The following is a 16,101-nucleotide window of genomic DNA, read 5'->3' on the forward strand; positions in this document are numbered from 1 at the left end:
CAAAAATTCATAAATATACACATGTATGTGTGTGTATACACACACACACATATATAAAATACAATAAGTCAAAAATTCCCCTTACATCCCAAAATTTGATAAAACAAACAAACAAACAAAACCAAACAAATAAAACACCACCAACAAAAAAATCCACCCATAGGCCCAAGAAGTTCAATGAAGTGAATAAATGCAAGGAAAATTATACATCACATCATACTCAAACCACTAAAAATCAAATATTAAAAAAAAAAATCTTAAAAGAAGCCAGAGGAAAATAGACACATTATGTATACAGGAAGAACAATAAGGAAGGCAGCTGACCTATCATAAGAAACACTGGCCAGGGCCAGTGTTGGTGCAGTGGGAACTCCACTAGATCCACACAGGAAATGTTTTGGGCTCGCATCCTGGGACCTCCCTGAGTGTGCTAGACATATATATGCGCACACAGATGTGCATACATGCCCATGATCCAGGTAGGCTGAAACTGGAGGGTGGGTCACTGTGTGAAAACCTTGTTGGGATCTGTCTCTCTCTGTCTCTCTCTCATGGAATGAAAGAACAAATAAATGAATTTCATTCTTTGATGAAGAAAAAAATAAACTTTCTAAAAGTAATAGAAGCCAGAAGTCTATGGAAAGACATTTTAAAAGTACTGAAAGAGGAGGAAATTGTCAATTTGGGATATTTAGATGCTAGTGGGACTGTGCAGTTGCAAGTTGCCCCCGTCCCAAGCACACCCCTATAAGTGCATCCCAACACACACACACACACACACACACACACACACAAACATGCACTCCTGCCATCTACACAGTATACCACATTTCCAACAGAAATAACAGTAGCTGTCAAGAAAGTGGGAAGACATGAAATCATTTGCAAATTGTGATGCACACTAAGAGCCTTTGCATTCTGCCACCAGGTAAACCTCACATAATTTTCATCCTGTTAAAAAATATTTAAAATAGTTTAAAAAAATATACTATAAATAATAAAAAGGTGGGGCCAGCAGGTGGCGTGGTGGTTAAGGCACTGGAAGTGATTACGGTTCAAGTCTCAGACCTGGTGGCTTGCTTTCTCGCTTTCCCTTTCTCTCTCTCTCTCCCTGGTCAAATAAAATAATAATAATAACAAATGGAAATAAATAAATATTTTAAAAATATATATAACAAGAAAAATGAAGTTTCCGTTCTCCTCAAATGTCACATGGTACTTCTTTCTAACAGGCACGTGGAAATGTGGGACTGGCACTCCTTGAGGTGGTCGGGGGGATTCTGAGCTCCAGGAGTCATCAAGTGAGAAGCTTGATGAGGATGGTCTGGGTGAGAGTGAGGAGGAGACCGACCAGGGGCGAGTAACAGCGGCAGCGGCAGTGGTGGTGGTGGCACACGTTTCTGGGCAACTGCTAAATGCTGAAGGCCAGGCACAGTGCACCCCACCTCCAGTTTATCTCAAGCTGGCAGGATGCAGCTCAAGGAGAGGACTTCACCCCGCAGGTGTAAGGAGGATTTCCTCATGATTCTAATCCAGTCCTCTGGCTACTGTCATGGCCTGAAAGATATCAGGGGCTCTTTCAGCAAAGAACCACCTTCTAAAAAGAGGTGATAATGACAGAGGAAAAGGGGCAGAGTCTGGGCAGGCTGGGGAGATGCTGAGACAAGAAAAGTCTGCTCCCTGCACACACAGGAATGGCAGACCTGACAAGAGGAGGACCACAGTGCACCTGTTGTTTGCCCAGGGACTAGGAACATGGCCCACCTGTGCCAGGCATGCTCCTGATTTGTTCTCAAACAAATCATGGCCACTATTCTTACTAGAACATTTAAAAATGTTTAATTAATTAATTAATTAATCTATTTATTCATCGTGATTTTCAAGCCACCAAGTCCAGGACTTGAACCATAGTCAGCCACACAGGAATCCAGCACCCTAACCCCCACACCACCTGCTGGTCCCCTCGCTAAAATTAAAAAAAAAAAAAAAAAGAAAAAAGAAAAGAAAAGAAACCGAGTCTTCATCACATTTCACAAGGTGTTGTCCAAGAAGGGAGACAAGCCTGTGCCCTGGGGCTACCTCCCCAATCCTCCCATCCTCCCACTCTGGGCACCTATTCCCAGCTGCTGAGGCCATGGGTCAGCAGGACACTTGCTTCCTGGGGTCCTCTCCTGCTGATCCTGTGAACACACACGAGCTCCACCTGTGTGGCTAAGCCCATGCTGGGGGCTCTGGCCTCTGGAGCTGCAATATTTGTTCCTAGAAGAGCTCACCAGGAAGGCAGGTGCCAATGAAGAAACCAGGGTCAAGCAGGGTCACACAGAAGAGGTTCTGGGGGTGTGCAACCAGGGCTAGCCCGTCCCAGAGTCCGGAGGCCAGTTCACAGAGGCGTCCTTGACACGGTGCCAAGTCCTATTCTCTTTCTCACAGAAACCCAGTTGCAGCCGTTGGAGGTATATTAGCAGCCTACAGAGCTGAAGTGACTCCATCAAGGCTCTCGGGTGGGAAGGGACAGGGCTCCTCTCCCCGGGCTGTCCCACCCCCAGCCTGTGGTATTTCCACTGCCCTAAGCCATCGCCTGCTGCTAACTTTCAGCAGCCTGGACAGATGGATGCTGCTGGCTTCTGTGCAGCCGCCTTGGGCTCCTCTCCCCAGGGCTTAGAGACAAGAGGGAGGCCTCCAAGAAGGGTGGCCGCCTGCCTGCTGGCCTGGGGCGCTGTGGGGCAGTGAGCAGCACTGTGAGCCCAGGAAGGGGGACGCCCCAATTCCCCGCTGCTAGGTCACCGGCTGCCTGCACTGCGGAGCAGACTGAAACCCAGCACCTGAGTCAAGGGGAAAGCCACAGCTCAGCGCGCTGGGAGCTGCCTGGGCTTTGGGGAGCAGAGCTGGCTGGGCTGCTCCTGCCAAGGAAGGAGGGGGCCGCGCCAAGGCCGCCAAAGCAGAGGGCGGACGGGAGGGGCCGGGCCAGCTGGGGCCGGAGCTAATGTGACATCACCGGGCGGCCCGCCCCTGTCTGGGGCTGAGGGCAGGCCCGGAGCCTCTCTGGGGCCTGGGGGATCCTCTTGCACTGGTGGGTGGAGAGAAGCGCCTGCAGCCAACCAGGGTCAGGCTGTGCTCACAGCTTCCTCTGGCGGCATGTAAAGGCTCCACAAAGGAGTTGGGAGTTCAAATGAGGCTGCTGCAGCTGGCCTGAGGCTGGACCCTGAGCCCTGAGTGCTGCTGCCAAGCCCCCGCACTGCAGAGCATGGCACCCAGGCAGCCTCCCACCCGCCCTACTGCGAGTGAGAGGTGCAGGTTGTGAGCGGCCCGAGCAGGACCCGGCCCGCCCCATCCCGGTCCCGGCCGGAGCCCTGCAGCAGAGGCAGAGCCGGTGAGCCCAGGGAGGCAGGGCTCGGCAGCCAGTGCAGACTGAGCCTCCGGACCCTCTGGAGGCCATGGACAGACTGACCCGCTGACGGCCGAGGTGAGGCATGTGAGGAGCTGCCCCGCAAGTCAAAAAGGAGGGCAGAGGTAAGAGGCCAGCCCTGGGGCAGTAAGGGGCAGGGGTGAGAGGCAGCAGCTAGTCCTGTGACTGGGGCTTCAAGAACCCTGACCCTCCAGCCAGGGGGTGTGTGCAGCTGAATCCCATAGATGGGGTCTCCTGCTTTTACTGGAGCCTGACAAGGCATCTGCTGGGGCAGGACCTGGGGACACCGGGCAGGGGGTGGGGTTTGGGGGCACAAGACCTTGGCTGGGAGTCTGAGGACTGCATCAGTAAGCCCCATTCTCCTCCTTCAGACAAAGAGCCTTTGGGGTGCGAGCAGGAGGCTCTCGGGGCACAGCTCAGCAGCCGTGGACAACTGCACGTGTGTAGGTGTGTGTTGAGGGAGCAGTGGACTGGAATCTCAGGCGGCCAGGGTAGCCCGAGACTTGGGAAGTCAATTTTGAGCTCTGGGTTCCTATGCACCAGCTAAAAAGTTCGCAGAGGCAAAAGCAAAAGCAAACTGTCCTAAGGCAGCCGGGAGCCCTTGCTCAGAAAGTTCCCTGGAGCCAGGCAGTCCCTCCAGCTGGCGAGGAGAGGAGTTGAGGCGTCCAGTGCAGGAAGGGACATGTCACCAAGAGGTTTCTGCCACTGTGACTTGGGGAAAAGTGCTGCCCTGACCTTCCCTCTATGCCTGTGGATGCCGGATCCCTCTGAGCACTAGAGGGTACCCCAGGTCTTCAATCAGCTAGACGTGGCAAGAAATGCGGGGAGATGGGCTTTCCTGGCACCACGGCGCGGCGAGAGCGCAGGCTCCCTTGAAAGCACTCGGCATTAGATAACATTTCCAACAGGAATTCTTCACTGATCCTTCCCTCTCCCTGTGATGTGTGTCATGGGTCAGCTATCGCCCTGCTGTGGGATTACGAGCGCTCCCAGAGGCCAGTTCGGTTACTCAGAGAACGATCTCCTTTCACCCGGGCTCTGGGGAGAGTTGAGAACGTGCTTCTGAAGCTGGCCAGATGCTCCCCACATACGTTTTTCCAAGTGGGGGCAGAGTAGGGTAGTGCTCATGAGTTGGCTTCCAGTTCTGCTCTTCTCACTGGCCAAGTGGCTCTGGCAGAAGAGCCAGCCCTTCTAAACCTCAGTGCTTGTCTCCACGGCCTGGGGTGGTAACGGCCCATCTGTTAGTGACCAATGCTCGCTTATCAACCACAGAATCCTTAGAGCCGCCCCATGACGCAGGTACTGTTGCCAATCCCTGTGCAGGTGGGGAGACTGAGGCAGAGGTTAGGTGAGGTGCCCCGGACCGCATGGCTTGTAAGTGCTGGCACCAGGGCTCAAGCCCAGTGGCGTGGCTCCAAAGCCGCTTGGAACCACATTTCTGCTTTCCAGGAGGAGTTCATGTAATCATGGGCCTTAGCACAGTGCCTGGGGACCTAAGACCCTCAGAGAACATCAGTCAGGATTCTCAGAACCACACAGAGGGGTGAGCAGAGATCCCGATTCTTTCCCGGGGGTTCTGAACATACCCGGCCAAGGTTTTCCAAAAATCCCACAAGGCAGAGACCACGCTGTGCCCAGTACCACTGTCTACACTGGAGGGGCTTCCGGGAGCCTGAGAGGGTCCTCACATCTGGAAGGTGGGGTTGAGGCTGTGTCATGTCCACATCCCAGAAGCCCACACTGAGGAAGTGTGCAGGCAATTTCTGATATTTGAAAGTTGGGCACACACGTTGGGGGCTCCCTGGGCTCTTAGAAGCATCCTGAAGGCTGGTGTTAAATATTTCCTTCTCTAGCACAAGGCGTCTGGGGCTGGGGAAGTGGGTGTTTCCTCGCTCTCACTGCCCATGGGGTAGCTCCGGCAGAGGCACTGACGGACTCACAGACCAAGTAATGGAAACGTGACTGGTTACACCATGCAGTGAGCGCCCTCCTGGACCAGGTGCCATGCATGTTTCTATTCACCAGGGCTGCAGGTCTTGAGAGCGTGCACGGCACCTGGCTGGAGGGACTACATGGTATCGCTGCAGGCTCACAGGCGGGGCAGTGAGCGGCTCCTCACTACCCCTCTGCCCCATGGTGATTTACGAAGCACCCACAGGCTCAGCTAGGCACGTACGTTATTTCACTTCATCCTGACCACAGCTCTAGGAGGTGGGCTCTTGTTTTGGCATCCACCTTGCAGATGGGAAGACGAAGACTCAGAGAGGTTAACTTGCAAGGTCGCACATTAAGTGATTAAGTGGGACTTAAACTTAGGTCTGTCTGGCTCTATGGTCCATGTCTTCCTCCATCTCACACCGTGCCTTGTTCAAGGTGCTCAACTCCCCTCTCCTGACCGGCCACCGGTCCCTGCCCAGTGCTGCCAGCAGCCACGCCTGCTCTGGTTGCTGTCGGACAGAATGTGCACTGCCCCCATCTGGAAAGCACGTGCTCGCCCACCTTCGAGGCATCATTCGCTCTTCAAGGAAGTCCTCTGAGACAGACAGGCAGCCTTGCTGCCCCCTTGCAGACGAGCTGGACCCGGTAATGCACCCACCTGCTGGAGGGTGGCCGGTGGGAGGTAGCGCTTGGCATTCCAAGCCAGGCTGCCTGGGTGTCTGCGACACTCTCCCCACATCAGCACCGCAGGACTCAGGACCAGCCCAGTGGAGGCAGAGCCTTGGGGAAGCACTGCTCTGTGTGACTGAGATGCCACTTGTGCATCTTCGCATCCTCACTTGGAGACTCCCTGGGCCAGACCCAAAGCTCAGGTCCTCACTGTGGACTGGGCTACACCCGAGCAAGTCCTGAGGACACTCAGGGAGACGGCAGCCGAGAGCTGCAACAGAACACCGCACGGCAGCCCTGCCCGAGGCAGGCACATTTGGCGTCTGCCTCTCTCTGAGTCAGCTTGGCGACCGGGGCACTCTGGACTGACGCAGGCAGAGGGAAAGGGGCTCTGCTTCGTAGAGCTCTCAGCCCAGCAGGATGAGGCAGACGGTGACATCACAGACTCATGCACACACGTGCCCATGCGCACGGCTGTGGAGAGTCACAAAGAGGAGGCACGTGGAGCCAAGTTGGTCCCTGAGATGGGTGGTGCTGTGTCCGTTTTGTAGACATAGAGTCTGAGGCTCAGGGTGCAGTAGTCTCCCGAGGTCTCTCCACTAAAGGGCCTAAAGCAAGGATGCAAACCCAGACCTGCACATTCTACCCCAGCTCACGCCCATCCTGGACAGCCACTGCAAAAATCTCAAGAAAGAACCGATTCACTGAATAGGGTCTCTTTTTTTTGTGAATTTATATGAAACATCACAAATAGAAGGGTTATTCAGCTACAGGCAGCCTGGACTTTGTGGTGACACGTAGGTCATGTCAGAAGCCCCCTCCTGGGGTTGGTTCCCTGCACGGGGACCGTAAGCCATATATGACTAATTTAGTAACAGCAGGGTGTGGGGTTAGAGCAGAAAGCATTATGACGGCCCCGTTACATGTCCGCATCAATTGTGAGACAGTCTGATCACAGGACTGTTCAAGTGTTGGGTGGGGGGAGCCAGGCCTCTCACAATCGAGCTATTGTGTCAGGTCTATTCTCTGGTAAAATCGGCCCATGGGGCCAGCAGCCCCAGAGCCTCAGCCCTCACTCTACAGGCCTGAGACTAGTGCCGGAAGGAACCAAAACCCTGTTCTTATCTCCAAGAGATGCCCAAGGACCTGCCCTGTTCCAGGAGCATTGAAAGCCCTGCCCGAAGTGGTCCTGCCCCAGCCTCCCAGGGAAACCCTGTCTTAGTATGATGAGGCGCCGGCACCCACAGGGCAGGGCAGAGAGGACATCTCTGTACTGAATCAGCCAATCAAGGCAGCAAGCCGCAGACCCAGGCCTCTCGCCCTCAGGGTCCCACAGCATCCCCTGCGTCAGCCAAGGTCCCCTGCCCACCCTGCCCTGGCTGGATCAGGTACCTGTCAGGGAGCTGATCCCCTGCAGCGTGAGCACTGCTCTCTGCCTCGCCTACCGCTGTGGGCCTCCGAGGGCAGGGACCCCGCCCGCCTGTTGCTGCTCTATCTCCAGCCTCCTGTTCAGAGGCTAGCACAAGGGAAATGCTCAGAAAGACGTAGAGTGAATGAAATTCTGAATCTCTGTTTAGTAAGCTAGTGCCATTCTGGGTCCTGAGTGTTCAGAGAGGAATCTTCCCTGACCCCGTTCTCCAGAAATTCGCTGTGCATGGGGTTTGGGGGTGGTGTACCCAGCTGAGTACACGAGTTTTGGGGTCTGGGATAGAGGCAGCCGCAGCTGCTCTTTTGAGCTGGAGGAGGGAGAAGGTGGGCGCTGTGAACCGATGGCGTCAGGAGAGGTGGCTAGTGAAGTCGGCTTAGAAAGGAAGACAGGCAGGCATCAGGCAGGGCATGGAGGAAAACGCCCCACGTGCGCCAGGGCAGGGAGGCGTGAGCACGCAGGCTCTGGTTTTAGGCAGATGTGAGTTTCAGAAAGACAGCCCTGGAGCTGCGTGCAGTGTGGACTTCAGGGGACAGAGCAGGAGGCCAGATAGGACTGTGTGGGTAAGAAATCTGCCTCCCGAGGAGAGAAATCTGGTTCCAAGACCATGCCCCCAGTTGGAAGCTCCGAGCCTCCTGGACGAGTGACTTTGTCCCTTCCCCCTTTGCTCGTCTATAAGATGGGGATGCTCATAGCCCTTGCCTCACAGAGCTGCTGGGATCAGTGAGTAGGCACAAAAGGTGCCTGTCCAGTGCCCAAGAGACCCGTCCATCCCAACCGGCTGCAGTGGTTCTGGTGCCAGCCTCTCAGCCTCGTCCAGCAGTGCAGCTCGAATGAGGCCCAGCTTTCCCAGGAAGCCTCCCTGCGGCAGTGCCATCCACCCGGCCCTGAGTTTTCCCTCTCATCTGAGGCTCCCCTGTGCCAGGGCTCCAGAGCTCACCAGGCACTGCCGGAAATGCAGCAGCCAACTCGGAAGCCGGACTCTGAGATGGCTTCTGCAGATGCGTCCCGCCTCCGCTCTGCTGGCCGAGGCTCCTGGCACAGAGGACTCAGCGCGCAGACTTTGGGGGAATCTCAAAATGGTTCCCAAATAATGCACCGTGGAAAAGTAACAGCAGGATCCTTGTCCCCCTGGCAAAGGCGACCGGCTCCCCACTGCCTAACCACATCCCTTCTTGCCTATGATCTCACAGTGTGACCACAACCCTCCTCTTCCATGAACTCAGCCCCTCCCCGGAGCCAGCAACTCACCAGTGGCAGGAGCACGGGACTCCAGGGCACCAGGCAGATCAGCCCCCGAGGCCACTCCTCCAGGCAAATCCGTCTGATCCTAGACTAGCTGCCTCTCTGTGCCCATCTGTGTGTCCCCACAAGCAGACCACAGCTGCACACAATGGCTGGTTGGATGGGAAGCCCGAAGACCTCCTGGGCGATGGAAGGCTGGAGCGCTGGACAACGGGCCCATTTGAAGGTCTTAGGACAGCTGAGCTGGCAGGCCTTGACAACTGGCTCCAGACTCCTTGGGTGCCCACACTGCCTTCTGGTGGGAAATGATTCACAGGATCCTAGGCGGGGAGGGGAGGCAGTTGGAGATCAGGACACTCCCTCCCTGGCCTCAAGGCTGGTAGTGAATCACCCAGGACAAATGGTGCACAGTCCCTTCTTCAGGTTTCCTAAGGTGAGGATGCCACCGCTCATCCCAGATGCCCATTCTGGGGTCTCACCACCTCATGCTCAAGAGGCTCTTTCTAACATCTAACAAAACTCACCCTTGTGCTGACCTGGAAGCCATGCCTACCTGTTTGCTCAATAGTGACTAAGAAGTAATTTGTATCCTAGCCGCTAAGCAAACAAACAAACAAGCACCTTTTATTCATATTGGTTGCAGAGACAATCTTGATGGAAGTGAAGGCTTGGCCTGGTGGTTGATAGCTAAATCCTGGTCCTGGTATTTACTCCAAGTGACCTTGGGCAAGAGACCTAACGAGTCTGAGGTTTCCTCTGGTGCCAAATGCATACGATCTCTCTAAGTAAGGAGACCGAGCAGTTTGGAGCCCAATCAGGACACTGAGAGTGAAAGACGGTGCTGTTTGTAATTGCATAAGACAACAGGCCTCGGTGGGGACCAAGCAGGATGCAGGGCCCTCTGCTTACTGACAGGGTTTGAAAGGCCAGCGAGCCAGAGTGCGGCTGGACACACGGCGACTTTACAACAAATGACAGCTGCTACTTTCAACACGATTGGTCAAGTGGCCGACTGGGCCTCTGGGGCTTTTTCTTCATCTGGGTCCCTCCCACATCCTGGATTAGTAATCCTCTGAGTACCACCTACCAGCACCCCAAGCATTCCGGCCAGCTTTGGTAGGAACAACTGCTGGTCAACCCTGGAGTCTTCACCAGCCTCTTTGTGTCCTGAGGCTGATTCGCCAACCTTGACTCACACCCAGGACTGGAGCACAGCTTAAGTTTCTAGCTTCCCAGCACCCAGACCTCAGGGGCCTGTCTCCGGGTCAGAGAGCGGCTCTGGATTCCCTCGCCACCTAGGCGGAGGCCCACCTCACAGGCCTCCGGAGGTGCTGGGACGCCCCCTCTGGCCTGGACCCATATGTAGCCTTCGTCCATGATGACAGATGGATGAGCAGGGCTGGCTGGGGAGGGCGGGGTCTTCTCACAGACTACTGTGTAGTAGGAGCCGAAACAACTCCCTAGAGAGGAAGTGAGTTTGAAGGCTGCTCTGGGGTCTGCATTCCTTGGGATGCCAAGAGCGTTCCTGCCCTGCTCCTGCATGGAGGGTCAGAGAACAGTCTCTTTGGGGTTTCCTGCCACTTTGGCACTTTGGTTTCTCCACATCATAGCATGGTACATTCTGAGGTATATCTGGGGGTTCTGGAGCTGACTCTGCTACTTATTAATTTGGTGATTTGGGTGACTGACTCCTGGTCTTCAAATCTCAAGAGTTTCCTCACCTGCAGGTGGAGATAATTGTCAGCCTGACTATTAGCCTGTAAAGCATCTTTGTGGGAATTGGAAAATTGCTGACATATACACATACAAAACTACCAAGATGAAGAATGTGTGTTGTGTACCTGGAGTTGCACAGTGCACAGCTGGGGCCACTATGCGTGGCAGCCCTGAAATCGCAGGGCCGCCCTCCCAGGGAGATAGTGTATACGAAGTGCTGGGCCTTGCTGACGGTCGGCTAGAGTTATTATCTTATTTGTTTGCTATAGGGCTCATGCACTCACTGGAGACAGACAGACAGACAGAAGAAAAATGAGAAATCACCCCGGGGATGGCCATGCTGCAGTTCCTTCCCCGTTCTCCTCTCGGGATTCTGGACACACAGGCACATGCTCCTGGTGTTTTTCAGGCTACTGGGTTGCAGTCGGCCATATGGGATCCTGCCACCTTAATGTCCATGCCACCTGCTGACCCTATAGATATTATTTTTATCATTTAAACTTTTCTCATTCCTAAGCTTTGGGGTGAACATTCAAGAGAGTACACCAGGCTGCAGCTGCTACCACGGTGCAGGATACACAGCTCTACTTGATGAAAATGACCACTCTTCCCACAAGTGGCCCCACGCCTTGGCTGCAGCACCACGGTGTGAGGAGGGATGTGGACACACGGTGTGTGGCCCCACCGTGCCAGGCCACGCAGGGACACTCCCCAGCAGCCCACTGGAGCCTGGGTGAGACCCAAGCCCTGGGGAGGCTACCTCCCAGCATGCAAAGGCCATCACGTGGCACAGCCACACCAGCCTGACTTGTGGGGAAGAAAACCCGTACATAATGGAAACTCCTCACAATACAATGTGGAAAAGCAATTTCAAGAATCGTTTTGATTTTAATTTTGAAGCCAAGGAAAACAGTTGGATTTGCTTTTCTTTGTTGGTCATAGGAAGAAACTGAGGAGCATCGCTTTGATTGGAGTTGAGTTCTTCTCCAGGCCTAGGAGGGCTGGAATGCTGGGGGGATTTCTCTTTGGATGCAATTAGTTGAATAAATATCAAGAGAGCAAAAGTAAACAAACTCATTATTGCCCATTAAGAACTGCCAAACTAGCAAAAATATGGGCGGGTTGTGGCGGGGAGGTCGGAATCTAAGGGAAATAAATGACGGCACGGGCAGGGTAGGGCTGACCTGAGTCCGGGGCTCGCTCAGCGCGGGCTCTTATCTGCGGTGTGCTCGTGAGCCAGCCACAGCCCGTCTGGGTCTCCATTGGTCAAACGGAGGGACTCCAGCCCGCTGGGTTACCTGGCATGTGTACTCCAGGCACCCGCCACAAGGTCTGTCCCTTCCCTTCCTTCCTGTTACTCAGCGGGCTCCACGTCAACGCGAAGGCCAGGCCCCACGGCGAGGTCACGGCGAGACCTGGAACCGACTGGCCCCGCAACCGGCACTGTGATCCCGAGCCAGTCAGCTGTCCCCTTTCCGAACTTCAGTTCCTCACCCTCAAGATGGGTATAATTCTAACTTCAGTGAGATAGTGTGCACACGAAGGGCCTCGAGGACACGCAGCCAGTGCGAGTGTTAGTTGTCAGGTGTGTTACTCTTAATGTAACGATGGCCAGAAATGCCCTTTAAAGACATCACGGTCCAGGAAGAGCTGTGTCTCCCCCTCCCACCCAGTGCCGGCACCAGGTGAGATGCTGAGGATACCAGAGCCAGGGCCCGGGCTAACCAGCGGGCTGCTTCCGGGCTGGCAGGCAGGCCAGGGCTTGGTCAGAGCAAGCTCTGGGACATGGATCAAGTTTCCTGTGAAGTGGGGACGGTGGTAAACCCCCATGGGTGACTGTGAGGACTCAGGGAGATGGTAAAAGTGCTTGACGCCCTGCCCGGCCCACACGCGGCACTTCGCAGTCAGGCCTGCTGCCAGCGTGCTGTTCTCCTGTTCTCGAATGGCTACCGTGTTATCCTAACCTGCAGTTCTGAGCACTCCATTTTGCTGACCTAGTGTGCAAGGTAGGTTGGATTACCTTGTTTCGCAGGAGATGCTCAAGTTCAATGGCAGGAGCTCTGCTGGGGCGTCAAGAGAGGCCACACTTGGGAGGGGACAGAACTCAGCGATAAACAGTGCAGTCCTCTTAAGTCTGGAAGCATGGAAAGGTTTGGAAACCAACCCTTTTCTGGAGCTAGGTTGTTTCCCTGGGCCTCTAGCAGTTTCTTGGCCCTGGCAACGGTCGGTGGAGGCCGGTGCTGCCCCAGCACAGAGAGGTGTTCGTCACCAGCTGGGGCAGGCTCACCTGTGGAAGGCAGAGCCTGGGCAGGCCCACCCTAGCCTGAAGGGCAGCTCCTCCTCTTTGTTCTGGGGTGGGCGTGGCCGCCAGCCCAGGAGGGCCAAAGCCTGTTGGAAACCAGCAAACACTTCCAAACTCAGCCTGGTTTCCACCTACGTCACTGCAGCCCTACTTCCTAGCAGAACTCAAACCAGAAGTTCTGGAACACCTTTCTCTGCCTGGCTGGGAAGGCCTGAGCTGGCCAGCGAACTAGGCTTGGGCTTTGTCATGTAGAGGGAAACAGCTCAGCATGGCCCTGACCTTAGGGTGTGTCTGTAACAGCCCCTGGCTGGCAAAAGCCAGAGCTCTGACCAGGGTGCTCACCAAAGTCACCAAAGGGGACAAGGGAGGGCAAAACTGGTCATTATTTTGGCACAGGTTAATAGAATACATTAACAGAAATGGCGGTGCTAATACTTTTTTAAAAAATCACTAGGGACCAGGAGATGGCATAATGGTTACATCGACTGCGGTTCGAGTCCCAGACCTGGTGGCTTAAAACTCATGCCAGGGGTGTGTGTGCACACCCAAAATCCAGAGAGATGACTGGAGAAGGGACTGCAGTGTGGTCATCCCCCCTGGGGGTGATTCCTCGCTTCTGTCTCTCTGCTCTCTAGCAAGTGTACATGCCCTATAGCAAAAATCTCTCTCTCTCAAAAAAAAAAAAAGTCCCTAAACACTAGGTCAAGCACATTTCTATGTAGTCAATTTAGAGTTTAAAGACTTGAGTCCATCAAACCAAACTGAGTCTTGGTTCTGTCACTTTCTGTCTCTCTGATCTTGGTCAAGTCACTTAGTGTCTATAAGTCTCAGTTCCTAAAATGGGAATAACAACAGTCTCTACTTTAAAAGGACATCGTGGGAGCCGGCAGATGGTATGGTGGTTAAGGCAATGGACTTTCACATGGCGACCATGGTTCAAGTCTCAGACCTGGCGGCTTGCTTTTTCATGTTCACTTTCTCTCTCTCTCTGGTCAAATTAAAAAATAATAATAACAGATACAATTAATAAATAATTCTTTTTTTAAAAAATAAAAGACATTGTGAAAATATAGGAAAGTAGAACACACCGGCAGCTTGTTGAGCACAGGGCCACGTGCGCAGTAGGCTCTCGGCAGCTGCACACCGTGACCGTTACTGAGGACCGTGACACGTGGCCCTCCTGCCTGCAGCTCCCACCGCTCAGGCAGGCACGTGTCTTGGCTCCCAGCCGCTTACGTCCCTCTGCACCACACTCCACTGCATGGCAACTGCTGGTGGCTGTGCCTTTGCATTCCATCAGCAAATACTCACTGAGCTCCTATGTATGCCAGACCGTGTTATGGGCACAGGAGGTGGGGCAGTGACAGCACAGATAACCCTCCTGCCCTCACAGGGCGCATATTCAAGACAGGAGTAGGGAGACAGTAGACAGGGCTCTTTGAAAAGTTCACGGAAATGCATAACCTTAAAGAAAACTACATGGATTTTGACATCATTTGCACAAAATAAACTCACGTTTTAGTTAATTTCTTTCCTTTCATGAACTTTTTGAAGTCCCTCACAGATCTGATGGTGATAAGGAGGGTTTCGAGTGAAAGGGCTACCTGATCTAACTTTTTAAAAAGAATCACTTGGACTGAAGCACCGGCAAGGGCAGGCCAGGGAGACCAGTCAGGAGACTACTGCAACAGTCCAGGCACAGGGTGAGGGTAGGCTGCCTGGGGTGGTGGTCGGGCAGGTGGGCAGAAGTGGTAGGATTCCAGGAATATTTCTGTGATATTGCTATCATAATTTGGTGGTGTACCAGCAGTAGGGCATGAAAGAAAGGAGGAGAGGATTACTTTACAGTTGTGGCCTGAGAAACTAGAGGAGAACTGCTGTTTGCTAATACAGGAAAAACTGGAATGGGAGGCTGGGATAGGAGTACGGGGGACATAGGATGTCTGGGTGAGTGAAGACCGAGATGCCTGTTGAGATCCTACTTGTTTGTTCCTGTCAAGCGGAAATGGTAAAGAGGCGGTGGATGTATGAGCCAGGAGTCAGGGTAGAGGTCCAGGCTGGAGGAAGACACGTGGGTGTGGTCAGTGCTTGCAGGTACCGAAGCCACAGGACTGGACCAGATTGCCAAGGGAAACTGAGCTCAGGGCCCCCACAGCAAAAGGACAGGATCGTGAGGAGGAGGAACCCACCAAGGAGGCTGAGGAGGAACAGCCAGTAGACAGGAGGAAAGGGTGGTGTCTGGAGAGGAAGATACCAAGGCAGTCATCAACTGTGTCCTGGTACCGAGAGGCGGAATAGTAACAGGCACCAGGCACTAGCCGTGCGATCTGGCAGATGAAGGCCACTGGAAACCCTGTTCAGAACACCCGGCGTAGGAGGGGAGGACGCCAGCGGGGATGTGCATGGGTGCAAGAGAAAATGGGAAGAGAGACACTTTCTGAAAATGGCACGTGGAGGCAACTCTTAAGAGGGCTCTGCAAAAAAGGGGAACAGAGAAATGGAACAGTAGCTACGAGAGGATGTGAGGTCAAGAGAGGGTCTTCTTTAAGTAGAGATAAATAACAGCATGACTGCAGGGAAAACGTGATGCAGGAGAGGCAGGGCGGCCTGCTGGCGCGGTGCCCCGCGTGGGCGCGGGGAGGCTCTGGTGCACATCCTCTCCTCCCTCTCGGCCTGCCGAACTCCGACTCATCCCTCCAGGGTCAGCGCAGAGGTCGCTTTCTCAGGGGAGCATTCCGGACTCTCTGATTCGGTCAGCCCCCGCACTATACCCTTATATAAAGCACGTGCTGCTTCTGCTTCGCAGCCCCACGGTGCGGAAGCCCCGTGAGGGCAGGCGCTGGCTCTGTCCCCTCTGCAGCTATGTCTCCTGCAGCCAGCACTCTGCCCGGCATGCTGGAGGTGTCCAGTGGACTTCCTGTGAAGGGATGAATGTCTAAGAATAGAACTGAAGCAAAGCTGGAGCCACGTGTCTGTGTCTGGCTCCCGTCTGATTTAATCACGTTGCAGTGATCGGGACCGTGCAGTCACCGGCTGCTGCAAATATTTGGATTTAGAAGAGCTCAGTTGTTTGTTCCTGTTTGGGCTCTGTAGCTTGGCTAACACAGGCCAGGGCCACGTGACCAGACACATCCATTATCGTCGTCTGCTACAAACCACATGCATTCCATAGCGTGTGGAGCAATTCATTCAGTTACCACGTCCCTGCCAACGGCCTGCTAGTGGAGCGTCCTAGGGGAGCAGGGCTGAATCGGCTCCGTACCTGGCCACATGAGGCAGAGTCCAGCAGTGGAGGTCAGGCAGAACTGCAACACACCACAGGGACAGGAACATTCGTGGGGCGCAAGTGTGGAATGAAGAGAATGAATGGTCTGAGGCATCTGAGGCAGGGGAGAAGGG

The 16,101-nt window shown here is 54.2% G+C and overlaps 2 protein-coding genes across 18 annotated transcripts in view; one reads left to right on the top strand and one right to left on the bottom strand.

Moving 5' to 3' along the window:
• The window catches only part of RALGPS1 (Ral GEF with PH domain and SH3 binding motif 1), a 284,196-nt gene that overhangs the window by 86,619 nt on the left and 181,476 nt on the right, over nt 1-16,101 (bottom strand). The gene's annotated exons all lie outside the window — the stretch shown is intronic.
• Nucleotides 3,051-16,101, top strand: part of ANGPTL2 (angiopoietin like 2) — a 33,776-nt gene continuing 20,725 nt past the window's right edge. Inside the window, exon 1 of one of the 3 annotated variants that reach the window (XM_006154091.3) lies at nt 3,051-3,510. The gene's annotated coding sequence lies outside the window, so the exon portion shown is untranslated. Of the gene's footprint in view, nt 3,511-15,898; nt 15,997-16,101 lie in introns of those variants that run through there. The other 2 variants (XM_006154092.3, XM_027774053.1) reach the window with 2 other exon arrangements.

The sequence above is a fragment of the Tupaia chinensis genome, unplaced genomic scaffold, assembly GCF_000334495.1.
Source record: "Tupaia chinensis unplaced genomic scaffold, TupChi_1.0 Scaffold000394_1, whole genome shotgun sequence".
Taxonomy (NCBI): Eukaryota; Metazoa; Chordata; class Mammalia; order Scandentia; family Tupaiidae; genus Tupaia; species Tupaia belangeri.